The sequence below is a fragment of the Triticum urartu genome, chromosome 4A, assembly GCF_056163025.1.
Source record: "Triticum urartu cultivar PI428250 chromosome 4A, HENAU_Tu73, whole genome shotgun sequence".
Classification (NCBI taxonomy): Eukaryota; Viridiplantae; Streptophyta; class Magnoliopsida; order Poales; family Poaceae; genus Triticum; species Triticum urartu.
The window spans coordinates 306,876,780-306,903,521 of NC_141876.1; the positions used below are offsets into that span (position 1 = coordinate 306,876,780).

General features: G+C 45.0%; 1 long non-coding RNA gene across 1 annotated transcript; it reads left to right on the forward strand.

Moving 5' to 3' along the window:
* The first annotated feature begins 21,743 nt into the window (after positions 1-21,743).
* Positions 21,744-25,649, forward strand: LOC147975674 (uncharacterized). Its single transcript, XR_015601011.1, has 6 exons — positions 21,744-22,178; positions 22,845-22,920; positions 23,019-23,093; positions 23,952-24,108; positions 24,233-24,607; positions 25,343-25,649. It is a non-coding gene; the product is annotated as an uncharacterized LOC147975674 (long non-coding RNA).
* Positions 25,650-26,742: the final 1,093 nt, after the last annotated feature.

Below are 26,742 nucleotides of genomic sequence, written 5' to 3' on the forward strand. Positions count from 1 at the left end.
TTCATAGTTCGAAGGTTCACCGTTGTCCAACAACATGATTTCCAAGACAGGGTTGCCGTACCACTCTGGTGCGGAACGTGTCCTTGTGGACCTTCGAATTTCAGTAGGAGCTTGATCAGAAGTATCTTGATCATCAGCAATAACTTCCTCTCTAGTTCGTGCAGGCACCTCAGGAACATTTTCTTGAGTTGTGCCATTTTCCGGTTCAAGAGGTAACACTTCATCAAGTTCTACTTTCCTCCCACTTACTTCTTTCGAGAGAAACTCTTTCTCTAGAAAGAATCCATTCTTGGCAACAAAGATCTTGCCTTCGGATCTGAGGTAGAAGGTATACCCAACAGTTTCTTTAGGGTATCCTATGAAGACGCATTTTTCCGACTTGGGTTCGAGCTTTTTAGGTTGAAGTTTCTTGACATAAGAATCGCATCCCCAAACTTTTAGAAACGACAGCTTAGGTTTCTTCCCAAACCATAATTCAAACGGTGTCGTCTCAACGGATTTTGACGGAGCCCTATTTAAAGTGAATGCGGCAGTCTCTAAAGCATAGCCCCAAAAAGATAGCGGTAAATCGGTAAGAGACATCATAGATCGTACCATATCTAATAGAGTGCGATTACGACGTTCGGACACACCATTACGCTGAGGTGTTCCAGGCGGCGTGAGTTGTGAAACTATTCCACATTTTCTTAAGTGTGTGCCAAATTTGTGACTCAAGTATTCTCCTCCACGATCTGATCGTAGAAACTTGATTTTCTTATCACGTTGATTCTCAACCTCACTCTGAAATTCCTTGAACTTTTCAAAGGTTTCAGACTTGTGTTTCATTAAGTAGATATACCATATCTACTCAAATCATCAGTGAGGGTGAGAACATAACGATAGCCACCGCGAGCCTCAACACTCATTGGACCGCACACATCAGTATGTATGATTTCCAATAAGTTGGTTGCTCGCTCCATTGTTCCTGAGAACGGAGTCTTGGTCATCTTACCCATGAGGCATGGTTCGCACGTGTCAAATGATTCGTAATCAAGAGACTCTAAAAGTCCATCTGCATGGAGCTTCTTCATGCGTTTGACACCTATGTGACCAAGGCGGCAGTGCCACAAGTATGTGGGACTATCATTATCAACTTTACATCTTTTGGTACTCACACTATGAATATGTGTAGCATTACGCTCGAGATTCATTAAGAATAAACCATTCACCATAGGAGCATGACCATAAAACATATCTCTCATATAAATGGAACAACCATTATTCTCGGATTTAAATGAGTAGCCATCTCGAATTAAATGAGATCCCGATACATTGTTCATGCTCAAAGCTGGCACTAAATAACAATTATTAAGGTTTAAAACTAATCCCGAAGGTAAATATAGAGGTAGCGTGCCGACGGTGATCACATTGATCTTGGAACCATTCCCGACGTGCATCGTCACCTCGTCCTTTGCCAGTCTCCGCTTATTCTACAGCCCCTGCTTTGAGTTACAAATGTGAGAAACTGCACCGGTATCAAATACCCAGGAGCTACTACGGGTACTAGTAAGGTACACATCAATTACATGTATATCATATATACCTTTTGTTTTGCCGGCCTTCTTGTCCGCTAAGTATTTGGGGCAGTTCCGCTTCCACTGACCACTTCCCTTGCAATAAAAGCACTCAGTCTCGGGCTTGGGTCCATTCTTTGGCTTCTTCCCAGCAGCTTGCTTGCCGGGAACGGCAACTCCTTTGCCGTCCTTCTTGAAGTTCTTTTTACCCTTGCCCTTCTTGAACTTAGTGGTTTTATTCACCATCAACACTTGATGTTCCTTCTTGACTTCTACCTCTGCTGATTTCAGCATAGCAAATACTTCAGGAATGGTCTTTTCCATTCCCTGCATATTGAAGTTCATCACAAAGCTCTTGTAGCTCGGTGGAAGCGACTGGAGGATTCTGTCAATGACCGCCTCATCCGGGAGATTAACTCCCAGCTGAGTCAAGTGGTTATGTAACCCAGACATAGTGAGTATGTGCTCACTGACAGAACTATTTTCCTCCATCTTACAGCTGAAGAATTTGTCGGAGACTTCATATCTCTCGACCCGGGCATGAGCTTGGAAAACCATTTTCAGCTCTTCGAACATCTCATATGCTCCATGTCTCTCAAAACTCTTTTGGAGCCCCAGCTCTAGGCTGTAAAGCATGCCGCACTGAACGAGGGAGTAGTCATCGGCACGTGTCTGCCAAGCGTTCATAACGTCTTGGTTCTGTGGGACGGGTGCCTCACCTAGCGGTGCTTATAGGACATATTCTTTCTTGGCAGCTATGAGGATGATCCTCAGGTTCCGGACCCAGTCCGTATAGTTGCTGCCATCGTCTTTCAGCTTGGTTTTCTCTAGGAACGCGTTGAAGTTGAGGACTACGTTGGCCATTTGATCTACAAGACATATTGTAAAGATTTTAGACTAAGTTCATGATAATAAAGTTCATCTAATCAAATTATTCAATGAACTCCCACTTAGATAGACATCCCTCTGCTAGTCATCTAAGTATAACATGATCCGAGTCAACTAGGCCGTGTCCGATCATCACGTGAGACGGACTAGTCAACGTCGGTGAACATCTTCATGTTGATCGTATCTTCTATACGACTCATGCTCGACCTTTCGGTCTTCTGTGTTCCGAGGCCATGTCTATACACATGCTAGGCTCGTCAAGTCAACCTAAGTGTTTGCATGTGTAAATCTGTCTTACACCCGTTGTATGTGAACGTTTTGAATCAAACACCCGATCATCACGTGGTGCATTGAAACAACGAACTGTCGCAACGGTGCACAGTTAGGGGGAACACTTTCTTGAAATTATTATGAGGGATCATCTTATTTACTACCGTCGTTCTAAGTAAACAAGATGCAAAAACATGATAAACATCACATGCAATCAAATAATAATAGTGACATGATATGGCCAATATCACATAGCTCCTTTGATCTCCATCTTGGAGCTCCATGATCATCTTGTCACCGGCATGATACCATGATCTCCATCATCATGATCTCCATCATCGTGTCTCCATGAAGTTGCTCGCCAACTATTACTTCTACTACTATGGCTAACGCGTTTAGAAATAAAGTAAAGTAATTTACATGGCGTTTCTCAATGACACGCAGGTCATACAAAAATAAAGACAACTCCTATGGCTCCTGCCGGTTGTCATACTCATCGACATGCAAGTCGTGATTCCTATTACAATAGCATGAACAACTCATACATCACATATATATCATTCATCATTCATCACAACTTTGGCCATATCATATCACAAAGCACTTGCTGCAAAAGTAAGTTAGACGTCCTCTAATTGTTGTTGCAAGTTTTACGTGGCTAAAGTAGGGTTCTAGCAAGAACGTTTTCTTACCTACGTGAAAGCCACAACGTGATTTGTCAACTTCTATTTACCCTTCATAAGGACCCTTTTCATCGAATCCGCTCCAACTAAAGTAGGAGAGACAGACACCCGCCAGCCACCTTATGCAACTAGTGCATGTTAGTCGGTGGAACCGGTCTTACGTAAGCATACGTGTAAGGTTGGTCCGGGCCGCTTCATCCCACAATACCGTTGAAGCAAGATAAGACTAGTAGCGGCAAGAAAGTTGACAACATCTACGCCCACAACAAATTGTGTTCTACTCGCGCAAGAAGAACTACGCATAGACCTAGCTCATGATGCCACTGTTGGTGAACGTTGCAGAAAACAAAAAATTTCCTACAGTTTCACCAAGATCCATCTATGAGTTCATCTAGCAACGAGTGATTGGATTGCATCTACATACCTTTGTAGATCACGCGCGGAAGCGTTCAAAGAACGGGGATGAGGAAGTCGTACACGACGTGATCCAAATCACCGAAGATCCTAGCGCCGAACGGACGGCACCTCCGTGTTCAACACACGTACGGTCAGCGCAACGTCTCCTTCTTCTTGATCCAGCAAGAGGGAAGGAGAGGTTGAGGAAGATGGCTCCAGCAGCAGCACGACGGCGTGGTGGAGATGGAGCTGCAGTACTCCGTTAGGGCTTCGCCAAGCGCTATGGAGGAGGAGGAGGTGTTGGAGAGGGAGAAGGAGGCAACCAAAGGCGTGGATGAAAAGCCCTCCTTCCCCCACTATATATAGGAGGGCCAAAGGGGGGGCGCCGGCCCTAGGAGATCCAATCTCCTAGGGGGGGCGGCGGCCAAGGGAGGTTTCCCTCCCCCCAAAGGCACCTAGGAGGTGCCTTCCCCTCCTAGGACTCTTCCCCTTTGAAACCCTAGGCGCATGGGCCTCTTGGGGCTGGTGCCCTTGGCCCATGTAGGCCAAGGCGCACCCCCTACAGCCCATGTGGCCCCCCGGGACAGGTGGCCCCACCCGGTGGACCCCCGGGACCCTTCCGGTGGTCCCGGTACAATACCGATGACCCCGAAACTTGTCCCGATGGTCGAAACAGGACTTCCCATATATAAATCTTTACCTCCGGACCATTTCGGAACTCCTCGTGACGTCCGGGATCTCATCCGGGACTCCGAACAACATTCAGGTTACTACATATACATATCCCTACAACCGTAGCGTCACCGAACCTTAAGTGTGTAGACCCTACGGGTTCGGGAGACATGCAGACATGACTGAGACGACTCTCCGGTCAATAACCAACAGCGGGATCTGGATACCCATGTTGGCTCCCACATGCTCCACGATGATCTCATCGGATGAACCACGATGTCGAGGATTCAAGCAACCCCGTATGCAATTCCCTTTGTCAATCGATATGTTACTTGCCCGAGATTCGATCGTCGGTATCCCCATACCTCGTTCAATCTCGTTACCGGCAAGACACTTTACTCGTACCGTAATGCATGATCCCGTGACCAGACACTTGGTCACTTTGACCTCATTATGATGATGCATTACCGAGTGGGCCCAGTGATACCTCTCCGTCACACGGAGTGACAAATCCCAGTCTTGATCCGTGTCAACCCAACAGACACTTTCAGAGATACCCGTAGTATACCTTTATAGTCACCCAGTTACGTTGTGACGTTTGGCACACCCAAAGCACTCCTACGGTATCCGGGAGTTACACGATCTCATGGTCTAAGGAAAAGATACTTGACATTGGAAAACTCTAGCAAACGAACTATACGATCTTATGCTATGTTTAGGATTGGGTCTTGTCCATCACATCATTCTCCTAATGATGTGATCCCGTTATCAATGACATCCAATGTCCATAGTCAGGAAACCATGACTATCTGTTAATCAATGAGCTAGTCAACTAGAGGCTTACTAGGGACATGTTGGTGTCTATTATTCACACATGTATTACGATTTCCGGATAACACAATTATAGCATGAATAAAGACAATTATCATGAACAAGGAAATATAATAATGATGCTTTTATTATTGCCTCTAGGGCATATTTCCAACAGGTGATGCATCATCCATTTCAAGTTTAGGTGAGGCACCAATGAAGGTCGACAAATCCTCACTGTGGTCTGTTTCTTCTCGGTAATCAAGCTCAAGGAAGGAAGAACCACCTTGCAGAGGATAGTGAGGCAGAAAAACAATGGCCATACAATTTTGTGCAGTTCCACTAAAATTAAGGAAGACATGCCCGGGTATGGAGATAAGCATCACTGTTCGCAAAAATATAAAAAATGGATATAGTGTTGTTACTTTGTATAGGCAGTGGTACAACATTAACAGCGACATCTCAATTGTCAATAAGAATTAATGAAAAGTACACCAACAAACAGAAGCATGATGATTATCTTGATGGGAACTAAACCAAGATACCCGATAAAAAAATAGGACAGAAGCATTTATCGACGCCTCTGGATTGACATCAGCATTACTTAAAAGGGGCGTCATAATAGGAGCATATGAACAATGACCGCACAACCACCATGTATTTTTTTTCCAAAAACAAGTATACCTCCATTGAGGCATAAACTAGGAAAACTTTTTAAGTTGCCTTTCCTCCATAATAGTGAAAAATAGGTGATGTTGGACCAGCCGACGAACCCTAGCTATGTGCATGGGGAGCCGAGGAGTAGTGGCTTAAAAGAAAACCCGCATGCAGCGACCTGGGGAGCTGGACTAGTACAATGAAGCGTGAAATCCAAAAGAAATTATACCTCAGGTGGGCGAGATGTCGCTTAGGCAGGCGGGTGGGCGAGATCTGCCCACATGACGGCAGCGAACAAGGGCGCGGAGGACCTTCGTCCGTGCCAGCGCTGGCTCAGAGAGGATGGTGCGCATCGGCTTTCTCCATCGCTGTTGGTGACAATGTCAATGTTGCACCTCCTCATCTCCCGTAGCAGACGGGATTTGGCCAGATCTGTGACCACTGGTGAGGAGAGAGATAGAGTGGAGATTGTCATCTTGTTTATATATGGAGACGGTAAGAGGGCGAGAAACACGATCAAACAGGAGGCTATATATACAGTGGAGTAAAAAATCTCTGCATAGCAGTGGTTTTAAATAGAATATGTGCGTTCCCGGAAAAAAGAAACAAAAACTGGCGGACAAATCTTTTTCTAACGTACCAAGAAAGAAAACTCGATCAAAAACATGCCCCCGCTTCCAAGTCGCAGTTTGTATCGCTCATGTTTGGTCCCCGGCCCTCCATTACTAAGTGAACAAATTTAAGGGTCAAATTATTACGTACATATGCTGCCTCTTCGTGTACAGATGCGCTCCATCGTGTACTCGCGCGTATCTCAGAGGCATAGTGAGTGCATGTACATTTCTTCTTGTACGTCGTACTCCATTTATCTCACTTCATATTGTTTCCCACTGCTATGATATTCCTATCCTAGGAACAAAATGAGGCGGTACTAAGTTTGTGTGTGCAGGGAAAATGAAACATCGATGGTGTGTACGAGTAGTCGCGAGAGTCGTCGCGCACACACACATAGACATACACATGCATATCAGTGTTTATGTAAAATTCCATCTCCATCTCCAATCATATTTGTCCAACTGGCATATTATTTACATTATTGATTATATATGCAGCAATATTTACATACATCATCTTTTGTTTGCGGGCGTCTGAACCGCTGCCATGCCCGGTCCTGACCGCCCTGGCCAACCCAAACCCTGTTCATCACCCGCGCGTGCTTCCTGCCCGAAAAGGTCAGTGCCGCATTCATGCCCAGCCAAAGTGGACGCGACCTCTCACTGGCGCCGATATTGAAGCGGCACGCAGGCCAAGAGAGCGCCGTCTGCACCGCTTCCCGGTGCACATGACTGCTCAGCGTTCAAACGTCGCCATGGCCGGCCACAACATGAATGTAAAAAGTTCTTGGAGTTCATGCTATAGCGAGCTATCCTCCCCCTCCTCCTCAATCTCTTCCAGTAGCACTAGTACTCCATGGTGCGATCCATCGACAAGCAGGCGGGGAAGTTATCGTATACTCGGTTTGCGATGAATGGCATGCCGAGCGACCGTGTGGGGTGGAGCCGTGGAGGAGGGTGAGACACGAACCCGACATACATGATTTAAACGTTGGTTTTGCTCAATGGCGTGATCCAATGAAACGTTGGTTTCCAAAAGAATAATGTACTGCATGAGAGAGATAGAGTGATGGTTTGCTTCTTCCGTCAAATAACTATACCGGGTCTATGTGATTTGGCGGCTCATTTGTCACTGTTACTGCGGCTGTAGAGCGTCATAGAGGGCATGCAATCTTATTTATTTATTCTGTGATAAAACTAAATTTCTCCACTCTTACATTGGAGGAGTACGAAACACAGTAGCCTAGTGACTACATGGCCCACCTCCCACTATCACCACATTCCTTGGACATCGTGCGACACCTCCGGTCCTTTTTTCTTTGTGTAGTAGTACATTTTACCACATGACCCACCATACACTCTCACATACTACCTTTGTCCCCTATGTAATTTATGCATGATACTAGTATATGATACTCCCCACTATGAGTAGCCTTATACGCATACAAAAAAGGACTAAAGGGAGTACGAAGCTTTATGATTTTGTTTCATGTATGTATCCTGATTCCAAGGTTTCCTCGTTACAACATTCTGTCAAATACAAAGGAAAACTAACACACATGATGATGCATCTCAATGATTCACAGATCATAGCCAATATTTAGTTCACAACTAAAGACAAAAGTTGTGAGAGTGTGTACAAAAAAACTACTAAACAGGATTTGATTTCCTGGCTAGGTAGAACCTATCGAAGGAAAGAATCCTAGCACCCTCGGATCATACGATGCTTTTGTGCAGTTCCACTAAAATCAAGCTGAGCATCCCTGTTGGCAAAGATATTGAAGAGGTGTGATTAGAATAATAGTAGTGGCACTAGTTCATGAGACATAAACTCATCACAAATAGAAGCCGGTAGAAGTAGAGAAAGATCCACATTGAGATGGAGCTACGTGGGGAGCTGTGGCAGTGAAGCAAGCTATATCCAAAATGAAGTTGTACCTGGGACGTCAGGGTGTAGCTAGAAGGGCAGTTGGGAGGTAGCATCAGCCCATACCGCGGGCACCCCCGATCGGGACGCACCGCCAGTGGGTTTTCCCCTCGTCGCTGTCGACCGCGTCTATGCAGAACATCGTCCCCTTCCCCCAGTGGCGGGATCAGGCCGGATCCATGACCAGCGGTGTGTCCACCGTTGTTCTATGCTTGTGAAGAGAGCAACCCAAGCAACGAGGCTTGTAGCTTAGGCTCCTGCTAGTGCATATATAGTGGAGTGGTTTTATTTTTCTCTCCATATCAACCATTTTATATTGCGTACGTGTCATTGAAGAGTGAAATGATGGTTATTTGTCCGACTAACTTACTGTGTGATTTGAATGCTCCCGATTGGCCCCTACACGTACTCCCCCCCCCCACGTGTACTTGTACTTATCTCTATTTTCTTGCATGACACGTAGACAGGATGCGCATAGGGGAATTTTCTTACTGCACGTTGTTACGTAGTACTACTAGTACCTACTCCCTCCTTCCAGTTCAGTACTAGTACTCCCTCCATCCTGGCTTATTGGTCCACTTTGTACTCAATTCGTGGGCTCATTTTCCTCAATAAATTGTCTTTACCAAAGTATTAATATCGGGAATGCATGCGTGAACAATGAATGATTAAACCTTGCATGGAACGTTTTTACAAAGCATTGACTTATGAACATGTGAATGTGAGGGACTACAACCCCGTGCATGCATGCAACAGTCAGGCTACCTCCAATGCATTTGGTGCTTACATGAGGTGCTAAGCACATTAAAAACTTTAGCAACTAAAGCTCCCAATTCATAGATGCTTAACTCGTTGGTGCTAAGCATCTTCATTTAATGGTTTTGTAACTAAAGTTCTTCATGCATTGGTGGGCTTCTTTCATTTATGTGTTTTGCCTAGGTTCTCGCGCTTGGTATTGTTTCTTCCAGGGGTTATCGCACTCATCTCTCTCCTATTAATTACCTTGCCATGTGAGATTATTTGTCTACATGGTAGCCTTAGCATGTGCACAAGGTGGAGCATTTGGAGGGGCCACACGTACACATGGACGCAAAAATGTGCGCAACACCCTAATGCATGCATGTCTGAGCACACGACGGAACACACATGGTCATGCTCAAGTGCTCAACCGACACGTGCATGCACACACATACTCAGCCATGGTGAGCTAGTGATCGTATAAACACCGGAAAATGTATATATTGACCGCAATGAGCGTATAATGATGTCCACTGACCATATTTTTTACAAATATACAGTGACAGACAGTGTATTTATCTCGTTTCAAATTAATCCATATTAACCAGAAAGGTAACAGTATGGACTAGCATTACTTTGTTGCGTCCAGTCAACTTGCCGAATGAGGAGAAGCTTGCAGGATGGGAGAACCTTGTGCGTGGTGGCTCGCAGGACAAGGAGAAACTTTTAACTAATGCAAGCTCACCCTCGCTCAGGCGGTGGACGTGTAACCATTAATTCGGTGTCAGATTGCCAGAAGCATACACTGTACTAGTACCATTATTGTTCGACTTCCCGAAGAGGCAAATAGCCAAGCGCAAAGTTTACTAATCCAAGTACTAGTATTACGTAGTACTAGGGAAATCCATTGGTGCTCCCGGGAGCACGCGCTCCTGTACGGGAAAAAAATATTTTAAAGTGTGAAAAAAATTAAATAAAAATTGGGCGCATACATCTTGGCATTATATGTGTGCACGTCAAGTTTCGGAGAAAACCGATATTTTTTGTGGTTTGTGTAAAAAGACAAAATGATGTGTTGTGGAAAGCATTTTTTAACACCAGATTTTTTTCTTTTTCACACACGATACATAGGTTGTCGGTTTTCGCGAAACGACTTTGTGAGCATGTACAATATTGAGATGGACGCCCCATGTTTTTGTTTAGAATTGTTTGACATTTCAAAATATGTTTCAAACACATTTTAAAAACCAGGAGCGCGCGCTCCCATGTACCAAAACACCACTCTCATACTAGTACTACAAGTACTACTATACAGGTATGTACTACTAGGAACCGCATGGTGGATCGTCTGCACTCTTATTTTATTTTAATCTGTGATAAAGCAATCTTCAACACATTTGGTTCTCTTCGAGGGTTCTCGCATGTGATAATGGAAGTTGATTGCATGGAACACTCGCCACAATTTTCTCTTAATTCAGGCTCCTATCCTGTTAGAAAAAGGAGTGCTCGGTAATATTTTCTCTTTTTTATTCAGCATCTAAACAGGATACCAAACCATGCGGCGCATCTTTGCGTAAACCGTGCTAGCTGCACTTTGAATGTGACCGAGAGCTGGCTTGATGAAACACCTCGCTTCCTTCTTCTTTTTTGCGGGGTACCTCGCTTCCTAGTGACCAGTCTCTTGGCTGATCGTCCTAAGAATACTTACATATGAATAAATCTCTCTCATTTACCCACAAAAATATTAAGCCATATTAACCATAAAGGATGGAGTATGGACTAGCACTACTTTTTGGTGTGTCCCGTCAATCTGTAACACCCCGGATGTAACTTGCCATATTTGTAACTTCGACTCTGCCATTTCCGGCTTTAAGTTATGAGATCCCCTTTGTGGTTCGGTTTTTGTCTTCATTTTGCATTTTGTTCATGTCATGCATTTCATATCATGACATCATGTGCATCGCATTTGCATACATGTTCGTCCCTTGCATCCGAGCATTTTCCCTGTTGTCCGTTTTGCAATCCGACACTCCTACGTGCACCGGCGCACCCTTTTGTTTCTTTTCGTGAGCGGTGTTAACCGTTCTCGGAATGGACCGAGATTTGCCAAGTGGCCTTGGTACACCACCGGTAGACCGTTTGTCAAATTTCGTGCCATTTGGAGTCCGTTTGATACTCCAACGGTTAACCATGTAACCGAGAAGGCCTCTTGTGTGTTTCAGCCCAGCACCCCTCCAAAACGGCCCAATAACCCATCCAAACCAGTCCCATGTCCTCCATCGTCAGATCATGATCGTGTGGGTGAAAACTACACTCCATTTGGACACTCCTACCTCCTCCTAGCTATAAATATGTGATCCCCTCCGAATTTTTCGGGTCCAAACCCCAGATCCACTTCCCCTGCCGCCACCTAGCGAACCAGGAGCCGCCACGTCACCGCCGCCATTCCGCGCGCCGCCGAGGCCCGCCGGGCCCAGATCCGGCCACCGTGGGCCCGTACGTCGCCGCCCGCACCCCGCCGCCGTCCGCCCGCGTCTCCGCCGCGTCGGCCGCCACCTCCGCCGCCCATCACCCGCGCGCCCCGCGCCGCCCCTCGCCGGACCTCGCCCGCCGCCACCGCGCCCTCGCCGGCGACGCCCCGCGCCCGCTCCACCGACCCGCGTCGCCCGGCGCCGGCCCCGTCCTTCTCTAGTGGAGCTCCGGCTACCTCTCTGTCGTCTTCTCCAACTCCGTCCGCCTCCGAAACCATCTCCGGCGAACCTCGATCCGCGAGCTCGAAGAACCCTAGATCTAATTCGGAAGGTCGTTTTTCCTCCAAGTCCTTTCCCCCTCATGTTTTATGCCCCTGTTCATCATGCCATAACTCCATGACCGTAGCTCCGTTTCATGCGCATGATATATCAAAATGTTCATTGGGAGATGCTCTTCATTTCTTTACATTGTGGCATGCTTGTTTGAGTTCATCTTGATGCCCAAATCACTTATGCATGAGTGCTATAAATTGTTAGGTGTTGTTACTTATCAGAGTATGTTGTTTTGTCATTTTTGTCACATTTGTTGTGTGCATCATATGGCCATGCCATATTTATAGAGGTTCTTGCCATGTATTTTTGTGATCTTTGTGGTGACTAACACAAGCATGCGAACTAGGCTTTGTGATCTTTGCCATGTATTTTCCTGATGTTATTTTGATGCCATGTAAACTTGATGCTACAGTGAGATCCATGCTTGTTTTGGGTATCTTCAGTAAGGGTGTTTTGAACATATGGTTATGCTCTATCCATACATGCCCATGTTTGCAGTTATGGAGTGACCTAGCATGTCTTAATGTTGCTCTACTTTTGCTACAAAATGTTCCTGGCAGATTGTTTACATGTTAATCAATTTTGCTATGGTTGTTGCTAGTGATCCATGCATACTATGAACTTGCTCTTGCCATGGTTAGCTTCATGAACATGTCATATTGCTGATGCTATGCTTGTTTTTGTCATGCAAGGCTTTGTGGTGAGTGATTTGAGCTCGCAAAGATGCCTTCATAATTCTATTTATGCCATGCTCTGTTTTCTGCTAAGTCTGAAACTGTTAATAAAACTTGTTATGTTTACATGGGTGCCATGTTATCTTATGTGCCTTTTTGGCTCATGATCAGTAAAGGACTTTTGTTCTATGCATTTAGTAGATTCATGCCATGCCTTGTATTGCTATTGTATGTTCCGGTAGCATGTTGTTTGCTAGCTCTAAACATGGCTTCCTGGTGCTACTTTCTGGCATGTTAGTATTTTCACTAAGTCTGTGATGTTGATATCTTTTGCACTTTTGCCATGCTTGTTTGAACCTGCTCTTGTGTGATTTAGCTGTATCTCAGTGTTCATGTTTTCTCAAGCATCCTTAGTACATCACTGCCATATGCTTTGTTGCTATTTTGGAGTGCAGTAGCTTAGTTTCTTGTTGCATTCTAGATGGCATCGTGCTGTCAATCGCAGATTTGTGACATTTTTGTTTTGCTTGCCATTTGCAAACCGTGCATCTGATTCCGGTGATCTTTATATCGATTTCGACCGAAATCATATCGTCTTTCCAGCGGCACATTTTGTTTGCCAAGTTGATGCCGTGTTCATCCTTTTCCTTCCGGAGCACGCATATGCATTGCATATGACATCCTGCATGTCATGCCATGTTTTGCATCATGTTGCTTGTGCATTGCACCGTGGTTGATTGTTGTTCCTTTGCTTGTGTTCTTGCTTTGGGTAGAGCCGGGAGACAAGTACGTGATCGAGGAACCTGTTGAGTACGCTAACAAGGATCAAGATTTCGTCAACTCTGAGAACTTTGCAGGCAAGATGACCATACCCTCGAAATCACTTCTATCTTTGCTTGCTAGTTGTTCGCTCTATTGCTATGCCGCGTTACCTACCACTTGCTAGATCATGCCTCCCATATTGCCATGTCAAGCCTCTAACCCACCTTTCCTAGCAAACCATTGTTTGGCTATGTTACCGCTTTGCTCAGCCCCTCTTATAGGGTTGCTAGTTGCAGGTCAAGATTAAGTTTGTTCCATGTTGGAACATGGATATTGTTGGGATATCATTATTATCTCTTATTTAATTTAATGCATCTATATACTTGGTAAAGGGTGGATGGCTCAGCCTTATGCCTGGTGTTTTGTTCCACTCTTGCCGCCCTAGTTTCCGTCATACCGGTGTTATGTTCCTTGATTTTGCGTTCCTTACGCGGTTGGGTGTTACGGGAACCCCTTGATAGTTCGCTTTGAATAAAACTCCTCCAGCAAGGTCCAACCTTTGTTTTGCCATTTGCCTACCTACCACCATATACCTTCCCTTGGGTTCTGCAGACTCAAGGGTCATCTTTATTTTAAACCCCCCAGGCCAGTGCTCCTCTGAGTGTTGGTCCGAACTAGAGTCCTTTGCAGCGCCACCTCGGGGAAACTCGAGGGTTGGTTTTAGTTGTATGGAGTGCTCATCCGGTGTGCCCTGAGAACGAGATACGTGCGACTCCTATCGGGATTTGTCGGCACATCGGGCGGCTTTGCTGGTCTTGTTTTACCATTGTCGAAATGTCTAGTAACCGGGATTCCGAGACTGATCAGGTCTTCCTGGGAGAAGGAATATCCTTCGTTGACCATGAGATCTTGTGATGGGCTAAGTTGGGACACCCCTGCAGGGTATAAACTTTTGAGAGCCGTGCCCGCGGTTATGTGGCAGATGGGAATTTGTTAATATCCGGTTGTAGAGAACTTGACACTTAACTTAATTAAAATGAATCAACTGCGTGTGTAGCTGTGATGGTCTCTTTTCAGCGGAGTCTGCGAAGAGAACATGGTCTCGTGTTATGCTTGAACATAAGTAGCTTCAGGGTCACTTCTTGATCACTATTAGCTTCTCGACCATGCGTTGCTTCTCTTCTCACTCTCTTTTGCGTAAGTTAGCCACCATATATGCTTAGTGCTTTGCTGCAGCTCCACCTCACTACCCCTTTCCTACCCTTAAGCTTAAATAGACTTGATCTCGCGGGTGTGAGATTGCTGAGTCCCCGTGACTCACAGATACTTCCAAACAGATGCAGGTGCCGATGATGCCAGTGCAGGGGACGCTACCGAACTCAAGTGGGAGTTCGACGAGGATTCGGGCCGTTACTATGTTTCTTTTCCGGATAATCAGTAGAGGAGCCCAGTTGGGACAATCGGGGATCTAGCATTTGGGGTTGTCTTTCTTTATTTTGGTTCCGTAGTCGGACCTTTGATTGTACTTTGGATGATGTATGGATTATTTATGTATTGTGTGAAGTGGCGATTGCAAGACGACTCTTTATCCCTTTCTTATTCAGTACATGGGATGTGTAAAGATTACCCCTCTTGCGACAGACCTACCATGCGGCTATGCCTCTAAGTCGTGCCTCTACACGTGGGAGATATAGCTGCATTGTGGGTGTTAAAAACTCGCAGAACGAGAAGCTTGCAGGACAAGGTGAAGCTTGTTTACGCCCTCTCCGTCTACCTCAAGCTTGGTGGCTCGCAGGATGAGGAGAAGCTTTTGACTAATGTAGCCTACCCTTGCCCAAGCGGTGGACGTGCAGCAGTTCATTCAGTGTCAGATTGCCAGAGGCATACACTTATTACCATCATTGTTCGACTTGCCGAAGAGGCGAAGAGCCAAGCGCAAGGTTTAGTAGTACGAGTGGTATTACCACTAGTATACAGATACTAGGAACCGCATGGTGGAGCATCTGTACTCTTATTTTATTTTAATCTCTAATAAAGTACACATTTATTCGAGAGAAGTGCGGAAAACGGCAGCCCAATAGTACTATTAAAAAACATCGAACATGTAAGACCTCCTCCAATGCAAAGGTGCTTAGATGAGGTGCTAAGTATATTAAATGCCTTAGCAACTCAAGTCCCCAATGCAAAGGTACTAATCTTTTGGGTGCTAATCTTCATGCATTTAATTAGTTGTAGACTCAAAATTATGCTTCCACCTAGGTACATGTGCTTAGTACCGTTTCTTCCTGGGGTCACCATTCTACTCTCTTTCTTGTTAACTAGCATACCACGTTAGATTTCTTGCATAGTTGGCAACCTTAACATCTATACAAAGAGGAGCATTGGGAGGGGCCTAATGATGATATCGATCAACCATGCTCGAATATATCTTGGCCTCCATGCGATCCATCTGTGTGTTCTCGCTCATCATCTTTCTTAGACTAGTCACAATAGGTAGTAACTTAGACTAGTAACATGTATATGTTACTATTCTATGTTACTACAACTATAGTGGGGAGTAACATATGTGTGGTGTCATGCAACACTTTATTTATTAGGTTGTAGACTCATCTTGTCTTGGTATGTGGGATGTTACAGTAACTAGCTATGTGCCACATGCCTCTCTTTCCTCATTAATTACTCGCCACATTTTCGGTGCAACAAACCATGGGTCTGTTGCCTAGACTGTGCACAAGCACGGGAACGAGGTTGAAGGACCAGCCCAAGTCAAAATACAAGAAACCAAGAGATTCTAAGGACCACCATGCAGATCAGAGGGACCAAGGACGACCCAAGGAAGCAGGATATCGTCAAGAGAAAAGCCTCCCTTGTCGGGCAGGCGAGCCCGGCAAGGGGCGAGGCCATCCCCAGAAGCAGACAACCGAGGTGCCCGGCAGGGCCTGCCGGGGCTCATGGAGGCAAAACCGCCTCACAAACCACTCCACCATGACCCACGTGGTCGATCAGTGCGGTGTCAAGCCGCAAAGTGATTAAGTGGCAGCCGTTCGCCACATGGCAACCATTTCCTACAGAAGAAACCCACAGATGACACCCGTCCTGCGACGTGTCAAGAGAATAGGCGTGAAGCTGGCAATATAGCCTAGCAAGCCTTGTCGGGTAACCAACGATGTGACGTTAAGCGGCGCATTTAATGCGCCCTGTCAGCCCACAGAGTTAGGTATGATAGCACTGTTTGCCATCTTATTAGTGCGTAATGACTACTTTGCCACTGTGGTTACCCCTTGATCTGTAAAAGGAGCCCCATGGCAACCGTAGAAAGGGTTAGTAGGTTGGATAACTCACACCCCCATACGCGCGTAGTCGCTGCTGCCTGAGGCAACCCCTGCCGGGCAAGTGTACTACGCACCACCACCTTTTCCACAATCAATCCACTAAAGTAGGAGTAGGGTTTTACGCCTTGCAGCGGCCCGAACCTGGGTAAATTGCTCGTGTGATCTCTGTCGCGCTGCCCCACGCTCGTTTTCTCTTTGTGCAATGCGTCGCCCCCATGCCGAACCATCAAGGGACCTCCTGGTCCCATAGGTGGCCGTGGTTTCCCGTGACATCTTTGGCGCGCCGGGTAGGGGACTCGCTTGCGCGAGCCTGAAGGCGTACGCAGTGTGTCATCTTCACCACCATCTTCATCATCGACGACGCCATCGACCATGGCGCCTAAGAAGAAGCCCAGTCCTCCAGCTCATCCATCCTCTTCGAAGGCTCTGCCGACCGCGGCCTCTGACGCTGCGGGGGGTGCGGAGGCGCGTGAGGGCGCGGACGCTGCTACGGAAGTGGTTGGAGTAGGCGGCTCCATCACCACTTCACCCGCGGCCGACGTAGGAGCAGGAGGTGCCGGAGGAGAGCCACAACATCAGCACCCCGACGGCCACGCTCCCCTAGGTACGAGTGAGGGAGCCACTCCATCTGCGCCCCTCTCCCCCACCGACAGGCACAGCCGCAGCAACGACGCTCGGACGGGGGCGAACCGCCGCCCTCCGGCCGCCCCCACCACGGGTGCGGTCGCAGTGCGTACACCTCCCCCAGGGTGGGCCGACCAAGCCGATGCGCCCGACGGAGCCACTGGCCCTCAAGCGCTTTCGCCGCACCACGTCCAGGTAGTCGCCCAGCAGCAGCAGCGTGGGCGCAACGCTACCGCCGCTGGCACCGTCAGGAGCCGAGCGATGGTACGGTCAACTTCATCAACATCCATGCCAAGTACGACTTCGGAGGCCATGGCACGAGCTCAGCTCACTACAAAAAAATACACTTCCGTGATGATATGTGTTTGTCACAGTAGGTCATGTTTTTGTCATGCATGTACATCCATGACGATTTTATGACAGAATCAAGATAGTCATACTTGTGCTGTCGTAGAAGTCTTCCATGACATTACCAAAATTATCATCACGGAAGTGTCCACTTCCATGATGATAAATCGCGCGTCACAGAAGTGCTTTCATCAAGGGTGACTGACACGTGACATCCACCGTAATGGAACGCCGTTAAGCTATCGGGTCCGGTTTTGCATCCGATAACCCGTTAACATCCTGGACCAATGGGGATTTTCCACGTGTAAAATCATCATTGGCCGGAGGAAACATGTGTTGCCTCACCGTTGGGACAGATTTCATCCACTCATTGGATAGGAGGCGCCCATGATAGGTCGACACGTGGCATGGCTCAACAGTGGCCCATTCCGGTGAAAAATGTCGGCCCAGTAAAAATTAGCAGGCCGGCCCATATAAGGCCTAGTTGTGTCAGGTCCATTTAAGCCCACGACCCATACGAGATGTGCCAATTCAGCCCGTCAACGGCCCGTTAAAGATTTGACACCATTGCAGCCCATCGTCAGTTCGAGCCCGTTAACACCCCGCTATATATTTTGGCTCAATATCGGACCGATGAGATTTCGGCCTGTTAACGGCCCATTCAGTGGATGGTCCAATTTTCACGATGTACATCTTTCGGCCTTTTAGCGACCCATTTAAATGTTGGGCTAATTCTCGGCCCGGTGTTTCTTTAAGCCTGTTGACGGCCCATAAATCAGTTGGGCCATTTGTAGTCGGACCTGAGTTTCGGCCTTTTAGCGACCCATTTAAGTGTTGGGCCAATTTCCAGCCCGGTGTGGCTTTCAGCCTGTTGAAGGCCCATATATCTGTTGGGCCATTTGTAGTCGGACCTGAGTTTTGGCCTTTTAGTGGCACATTTAAGTGTTGGGCTAATTCCCGGCCCTGTGTGCCTTTAGCCTGTTAACGAACCATAAATGAGTTGGGCCATTTGTAGTCGGACCTGAGTTTTGGCATTTTAGCAGCCCATGCCCTTCATGGTCCAATACCAGGCTGGTTTCTCTTTTGGCCTGCTAAAGGCCCATAACACAGTTGGGCCATTTACAATATGACCTGACTTTCGGCCTCTTAGCGGCCCATGCTCTTCATGGTCCAGTACAAGCCCATTGTCTCTTTCGGCCTGCTAAAGGCCCACAGTATAGTTGGACCATATGTAGCCCGAACTTAGTAACGGCCTGTTAACGGCCTGTGAAATCAATTGGGCCCACCTGTTGCCCACTTTGATGTCGGCCTGTTAACGACTCGGGACTTAAGAGGGCCGACCATTAACTTCCGGCCTAGTAACGGCACATTAACTTAATGGGCCCACTCAAGTTCGTACATGTCTTTTAGGCCAAATTAGATAATTTGAGCCCATTACGATGAGCAATTATGCACAAGACCAAAACCGATCAAGCAAAGGTACGAAATACATGGAAAAACATTGCACATCCAACATATATTACAGGAAATTACATCAATTGGGCAATCAAAGATTGATGGCAGTGCAAATAAATGAACAGAACCTAATGATCTACAACGTCACAATCTGCAATCTCAGCACGGATGACGCCCATAAGCATGTGGGCAAGTTCTTGCTGCTTTGCTACACTGTCTTTGAAACATTGATCAGTTGTTGTGTCGCATGACTCTGCACCTCTGGTTCCTCCACCATTTCCATCATTCCTTCAGCCATTAATTGGTTCACAAACATACATTTTTTGCGTTGCATTCGAGACAGAGGATACTGAACAGATCCAGATGGCGATTTTGGCAGGCTTGTATTATTGATAGTGGAGAGTGTCTCGACCATTGCATCATAATATAAATTAGGAGGGGAACCAAACAGATTAATCATGAGTTATTAACATATTACCTGGCCTAGATTTATTGGAAAGAAACAATGGGGTTGCCTTGCTGTTTTCAGAGTTTGTCTTCTTATCTTCAACAGCCTGCACCAAATTAAGACACTAGCATTGCTATCATTGGCCAAGTCATATAATAGGAAAGCAACATTGGCACAACGAACGTTTGGGCAACTAGCCAACACCAAATTAACACAATATGGCACAACTGTCATCAGCCAGGTAAGGTAATACGAAAGCAACATTGACACAATGAATGAACGGGCAACCAGAGTAGTACTAAAATTCAGTAACGTGCATGATATGAGATAGTACACTCATGCAGCTCTGTATGCAAAACTACCAGGCAGTTTTCTTTATAAAAATCAACATTGGCGCCTTTAACATTTTGCTACAACTAATTTTAGATCAGATAAAGGTTGGATTCACGCCGATTAACAAAAAACATGCCGATGTAAAAATATAGTGATATACAACAGGTACTTACATCAGCATTGGGGCACAAAGAATTCCCGCAAGATATTTTCCTCGAATACAATCCCAATGAAGGAAGTCTTCTATCATTTAACCTTATTTTCTAAAAGAGAGATGGGTAAGAAACATGTAGAAAAATATGATCAGAATGCTATAAAATTTCATGATGCGAGGATACGCACATGCTTCTTAGAATGGAGTTGACATTCTTTTCTGGACTGGAGCGGACTAGTTGTTTGGTCACTGGAATCTGCTTATTATCAGTAGGAGTTGGGTTTCTCTGTGCTGGAGCAGTATCTATAAAAACTGGAGTTGATTTATTATCTCCTGGCGTTTGGATCTTTTGCAAAGACCTGGTTTGTAACCCTTCAGATTCTAACATAGTCGTCTTCCCCTTGCATGCCTTGTATAGAAGAATGGTGCTTCAATTATAAAACATGCTAAAGTAGAGAGATGGAATAGGTACTAAAGAATAGAAAGGCATGACATATTGATATGTATTTCCTCCATCCAGGAAAAAATGGATGGGTCTAGGTGTATTTCATTTCTAGATACATCCTTTTTTATCCATATCGGCAACATGTAATCCGGACGGAGGGAGTATGGTGTAAGAGCTAAGGATACGACAGGACAACACAGTAAAAAAACACTAGTTGAATATAAAACTGTATGCTATCGGAATACGTACAGAAAAAATTAAGGCAACATACACGTGTATGATTGGGAAACTAAGATGGCATTGCAACAGAGCACTGGAACATCACTTCAATGTAAAAAACATGGTATGATAGACAGATGAAGTACATACTGATGAATAACAATGCATAAGATATTCAGAAGCATGATGTCCAAATTAAGCAGATGGCATTGCGATAGAGTAGAATGACAGTACTTGAATTAGAAAACATGTTATCATGAATGGAATAGGTACTGAAAAATAGGAAGGCATGGCATATTTACATGCATGATCAGCATGTTAAGCACATGGCATTGCAACAGAGTAGATACACTCCAGGACATTATATGCATGTTGTACCAATATCATGGGCCAAGTTAGAGCAAGGACCTTATGGGGTGAAGAGGATTCAACATCTTTCTGCAAGTTTTCTAAAGAACTGCCTTTATATGTTCCATCATCACTACACCACTGTAGAACTTAGGTGACACACTTCTCTGGGCAAAGGTCTGTTAATCTCTACAAAAGAATTGTCGGCGTAGCTCTGAAGCTTTGTAATCATATAATCGGTCAGCCAATGTACATCATTATAGACAAACTATGTGTCGGAAATCACACAACAACAATGTATATGTTGGCAATCACTTAGTGGCATATCATTTGTTAGTAGATGTGCGCGCCCTGATAGTTTTTCAGTCGGCGTAGGTATGTACTTGATGGCAGATTAAGTGACGGCGTAGGTAGGATGTATAGATACAGATTAAGTGTCGGCGTATGTGGACACGTGTCAAACAACGGAAGGCCAAAAAATCGCCGAGTGAATTAGGCGCGAGAGCCCAAAGTTTTCACTGCGGGCGGCCCAGTTTTCACCTCACTTGGCCAAGTACCCCCAAACGTTCTAAAAAAAGTACCCCCAAACAATCCCGTAGCCTCACATCCACTCGCGTGAACCCTACCCGCCCCCGACCCTGCCCACAATTTCTGCCGCCGCCGCCGTTCTCGGGGTCTCCGTCCGGACCCGTCCCTGCCGCCATCGGCGCCCATAGCCCCGAGGTCCCGGACCCCTCCATCGCCTGCCTTTTCCCGGCCCCTTCGCTGCCACAACATGGGCATCTTCGCTGGCCCGAGTTTCCACCGATGGCTGTGACCATATCCCAGATCCCCTAACCCCATCCACTCATGCCTTCCCCGGTGCTGTGGCCAAGGGCAGCTCCGTCCGCCCGGACCTTCACAAACCACCACTAGCCCTCAAGAAGGACCAAGTCAGCGCCCTCCTCTTCCTCCTCTAAGGAAAAGATCTCGTCTCCAACAAGCTCGGCGACGCCGCCACCAATGGCGCGATGTCTCATGAAAGGTTTCTGCAAACTTCGTCTGTTGTCACCAACAGCAATTTGTTTTATGCTGCGTCCCAGGAAAATTATCTTCTGCCATTCTCATATGCCTACCTAGTTGGCTGTATCTATTAGTTTGGTCTGAGAAGCTCTAGTCTATTATGTGATGCTTTATTTCTCTAAAAATGCTATGGATCTGAAAAATTTCAGGTACTCTATTATAGATCTGGTGTGACTCTAATGTTGTTGCACTATTGTTATCATTGTAGACTATTAATGCATTTATTTCCATGTGAAAATGGTTATGATTTCTATGTGAAAATGATTATTATTTATCGATAAATATGTTTCTTACTTCCCTGTGAAAATCTAGATCAAAACTCTCTTTGAATTAGTCTGTTATATGCTTCAGTTAAGGAACGGTATTTGTAGTAAGACAGTGTAAATTGTGACCAGTTCTTATTTTCGGACTGTAGAGCTGCTTGTTCCTGGCAAACAACATATTTGTAGGTAATTTTATTTGAACTGGAAACAAATAAACAAAACCATTTGTTAACTGAAGTGTACACCATTCTTGTCGAGTTTTTTTGTTCTAAAGGTTGTCCAGTGTTGTTAAGTGTTTAACTATGGTCGTGTTGGCATAATTAATCGTTCTCCACATGCTAAAATGGCAATTCCCTCTTGACCAGGTTGTTCCCATGTGTTGACATAAATAACTATGGTCGTTCCCATGTGTTTGGCCAATCTGAATAGCAGAACAAAAACGTAACGCTCTAAACCTTCAGATTCAGTATGTGGATCCATGCAAGTTTGATCACTGGCATACAATAATATGATGATAAGCTTTGTTGTTATATTTTCAGCTTGTGCTAGAGGCATGCCGCTGGCACCGCTGGGCCCTCACTGATCTTATACAAGCCATTTGAGGATATGCCGTGGTAAGTCAGCAAATGGAATGGATGGATCCATCATTTTGCCATCCTGATGCTTCTCGAGGGTTTCCTTTTTGTTGACCAGTCCAACTAATCCATCATCTTGATGTGCTGGTGCTATCTGATTTCCACTTTTTTCTCATGAGAAGTTTTAGTGGGAATACTAATACATTCTAGTCATCGAATTATCTTAAACTAGGCCCGAGAAATGAATGTTCGGTTTATCACAAACAATATAAATATGTATTAGCTTAGTATCTTGGCACATGAGCTATTTTCAGTCAATGTGCGGCGAGTCCACTTGGAACTTAATAGGAACTGGTTCTTCTTCTTACGCTCCATGAGCCCCTTGTACTATTGCTATGGTTTATGTGCCTACTTTTAACTCCCTCGACTGAAATTGGGCGGCTTTGTTTTAGCTGATCTGATACTGTGGGTGGGATCTACAGAACAACCTTGACACGTGTCTTTAATCAGTCCACATTCTGCACAACTCCCACAACTTGAACACCAAGCTCTTTGTCCTTCCGGGTGCATGGACCAACGCGGACTAGCTATAATGTGAAAATTTTGCCTAATTAACAACCAACATTGTTGCACTACAATTCGAGTAATTAGAACAATACAATTGTAAAATGATTGTCCACTCAAGCTTTTGTTGATACTTATTATACCTTGTATCAAGATGGACGAGTGCTACAACGTGTGCCTTGATGGTCAAGTATTAGAGTAAACCAAATGGTGTGGACGAAGAAACCACCGCACACATAGCTCTCTAGTCTATCTGAAATTAAAACTTATTTGTGAGTCAAGTTTGGCTGGAGCATTGTGTGCTGACATTTTCTTGCCTTACTTTGTTTGTAGTCAAGATTCTATGATTGGTCTTCTTGGTTTGACATCCAATTCAAAAATCTGTTCACTTCCCTGGAGCAGTCATAGAGGCAGTGGTAGAGCGTGACAAGCAACCAAGTGGCACCAAATTCAAACTAAAAGAAAAATATGTGTGATAAATTGAAAACAGGTGCGGCTTAAGTACTTCTAATCTGAATCAAGTTTCTTTAATTGATACAATAATAGCTTGGCTGACCGAGTTGTAACATTTGAATTAAGCTCACATGGATCTCATCTTTTTACATGGCGCCCAGATGCAGCAGCAAGCCGCCGGTGATGATCGGTGGCACACAATACGGCAGGAGCATTAGATGACGAGAAGGGCAACATCAGTGCTGGCGTGCAGATGTAGCAGTAAGCTGCTGGTGATGATCGGTGGCGCACAATATGGCAGGAAAATGAGATGACGAGAAGGGCAGTAGCAGTGCTGGCATGCAGATGCAACAACAAGCCGCTGGTGATTATCGGTGGCGTACAATACGACATGCATCAACATTGGTGGTGTGCAGATGCAGCAGCAAGGCGTCAGTGATGCTTAGTGGGGCGCAGCATGACATGATAAATGGATGGCAGAGAAGGTGGCGTCACTCCCCTGTTTGTCTTCCATGAGCCTCCGCCAGTGCATAGAGGTACTACAACATACTGCATACATCAAGTTTACTGTTTTTGAACTTCGACACATACTTGACAAACTTGTGTATATGTGTTTTATTTCTGGAACTACACTGCAAAAGTTGTATTTTAATTGATTGTTTTCATAATTTACTGGGACAACATGGGTCTTGGGTCTGATTCTAATCTAGTCAAATGTAAGTGGCATGGCATGCCTCATATTAGTTGGCTTCAGTGTTCTCCCATCCTCTGATCTCCTAGGTTTCTCCATTGATGCATTTAAGTGATTTTTGATGTCCTGCTATTAAGTAAATAGTCTGTGCTAAAACTTGTGTATATGTGCACCTCATGAATTCATTAACTTCTGAATGGCTTGTCATGCTACTTGTGTTTAGGACCAAATCCTTTAGTTCCATTGGTTCAGTTTACATGCAAGTTACCAGTCTTGCTAATGTACATGTATATGTGTACTTTTTTAAACTTAAACTATCCTAGTTCATTTACTTCCAGTCTACAACTTCCAATGAAATAAGCATGCAAATGAAACATTAATATACACAACAATCAGCACATTAATTTAATGCCATCGGGGACTAGTTCCTAGTTGTATATTTCTGTTTCTGCGAGTATTCACATAAACAATCAAGTACAACTTAGCATGTGCCTCTCTAGCCTGCCAATCTTCATATGAGTTTTGAACAACTTCTGGGTTCATTGCACTTTCTTGACAAATTTGTCTGGAATATTTTCAGGTACATAGCCACCTAGCGCTTGGATGTGAGGACTTGGAGTGTCATGGAACATTTGGTTGTTTGCCATATTTTGGATTAGCCTACTTCCATTGTATCATGAATCTTATGTGTGTTTTGGACCATTTGGTGCTTCAAGTCTTTTGGATTAGAAACTTTGTGCTCATGGATGTAATTTGTCTGTGAACTCTTTCAGACTAGCAAATAGTGGTCCTTATGTCACTTGTGTATTCTAGATGGTCATACTATGATTATTGTTGTGTTTGTGAACCTGTGTGAGTATATATGTATGATTTTTAACTTGTCATCATTGTTGTGCAATATGTGTTCATCTTGATGCTATTTGTGGATAACATTTGAACATTGTGTATGCATATGTATCAAATTATTGTTTTGGCTTTACTCTATCTTACCAACAATTAATCTGTTGGTAAACAAAGGTATATACCTAGCCGAACAGAATAAGTGTCGGCAAAGGTATAGACATAGAAGGAAAATCCATGTGTTGGCCAAAGTAGGGTGTATGTTGACACACCAACTGTTGGCGGAGGTAGGGTGTATGTCCACAAACCAACTATCGGGAAAGGTAGGGTGTATGTACGCATCCAATGTGTCGGCATAGGTAGGGTGTATGCCGACTGAAAATGTGTCGGGAAGTAAATAACTGTCGGCAATGCTTTCGCCCACAGCAAGTCCTCCGACTGTTTTATCTTCTGTCAGCATTGGTGTTGGCTATAGTTTTTCTGTCGGCAAAGGTACCCTTTGGCAACATATTGATGTGTGGCCAAAGCTCTACTGTGGTGTAGTGCATATTGGGTATCATTGACATCAAGTTTATTGGCCTTTACATTGTTATGTGAGGTTCTTGTGGATATATTAATGTGTGCAATTATATCTGACATGCATGGAAGACAACTAGTAGTTAGATTTATATAATGAGTGCCTGTAGGAGACGACATAAATAGTAGGACTGGGTTAACTAGCAGCAACAGGTCTCAAAAACTAAAGGGAGAACACAGATGAAAGCTACAGAATATGTATCGTTTGTACTCAAGATTAACTAGATGGCACTAAAAAGTATTAAAGAATAACATAGGTAATACTAGAAGTGGTATAATACTATAATCACCTGCCTGTGGGATAGCATTGGCTGATGGATGATAACTATGAAACAACGTTACCTAAAGAACAAGTATCTTAGCTGAACTATGGAACATCGTTAACTCCTAAACAGGACCCATAAGAGATCAGCATGAATATACAGTGAAATGTGATGATCTATTTTCCATGCTTAGATGAATAATAAAGCCATAAATGTTGCACACAAGTAAGATGAGGGTACAACCTATCATGCCGCCATCCATAGGAGTGAGCATCATGTGCTGACTTGTCGATGGCCCTAC